Raw genomic sequence first — 1366 nt, forward strand, 5'->3', positions numbered from 1 at the left:
ATAAACAAGAAAAGTACCCACAGCACAACAGGCGGTGAAGAATTAACATTGACCAAAGAAAGGTCTGGCCTTTGCCCTTCACTACTGGGAGGTGATCTCTGGGCCCCTGTAATGTCCTGCCAGATGGAACTGTCTTTGTTTGACTCAGGGCTTCAGTCATGTCAGTGTAGCAATGTGACTCATGGATCAGTTCAGTTCTGACCTCCAGAGGAACTACTGACTAAAGACATTGGTCTGACCTCCAGGAAGGGCTAGAGACTAAAGGTCAGTCATGTAGACAGTACAGGATCAAGCCCTAATAAACTCTGGACACCAAAGACTCAGGTGAACTTCCCTAGTGAGCAATACTCTGTGTATATTGTCACACGTTGTGGCCAAGAGAAGGTAATACTGTCCATGACTCCACCAGCAATGATGGCCAGAAGCGTTGAGTTTGGACCCCTTCCAGATTCTGCTCTCTGCCTATTTTCTTTTGCCTGATTTTAATTTTTGTATCCCTCTAATAAAAGTGTAATTTTGAGTATAGTGCTTTCCTGAGTTCCCTGACCTGTTCTAGTGAATTCTCCAAAGAGAGGGTGGATATGGGGAACCTGTGAGTTTGTAGTCAGCTGGTTTGAAGTGAGGGTGGGTTCTGAGTACCGCCAAACTTGCAGCTAGTATCTGAAATGAGGGCAGTTTTGTGGAACTATTCCTTCTAACTGTAGAGTTGGCTAAACTCATTGCACACTCATACTATGGTTTGTGTTTTGTTTTGTTTTGTTTTTGAGACGGAGTCTTGCTCTTGTCGCCCAGGCTGGAGTGCAATGGCACAATCTCGGCTCACTGCAACTTTTGCCTCCTGGGTTCAAGCCTCCTGCCTCAGCCTCCCAAGTAGCTGGGATTACAGGCGCACACCACCACGCCCGGCTAATTTTTGTATTTTTGGAGAGACGGGGTTTCACCATGTTGGCCAGGATGGTCTTGAACTCCTGACCTCATGATCTACCTGCCTCAGCCTCCCAAAGTGCTGGGATTACAGGTGTGAGCCACCACAACCAGCCTACTATGGTTTCTAAAAAGAACCTTCGGAGAAGTGGCTAATGCTAAATGTCTGAAGTAGAAAATGTACCAATCACATAAGCCTGGAACATCTTTGATAGCAAGACAACTATCAAAGACTAAAGAGATTAAGTCAAAAGGGCAAGGAAAACAACTTTAAATGGCTTCTACTGGCTATGATGGGACAGTCTCAGCATCAAAAGAATGAGTACAAATAACTGAATGGCAAAAACCTGTAAAAATCCATGTTGCATAATGATACTCAAAAAAACAAAAACAAAAAACCTCAGTGAGCTAAGACAGAACCCATTATAAAAACTGAAAAAGT

This window comes from Mandrillus leucophaeus, unplaced genomic scaffold, assembly GCF_000951045.1.
Source record: "Mandrillus leucophaeus isolate KB7577 unplaced genomic scaffold, Mleu.le_1.0 Scaffold458, whole genome shotgun sequence".
In the NCBI taxonomy this organism is placed as follows: Eukaryota; Metazoa; Chordata; class Mammalia; order Primates; family Cercopithecidae; genus Mandrillus; species Mandrillus leucophaeus.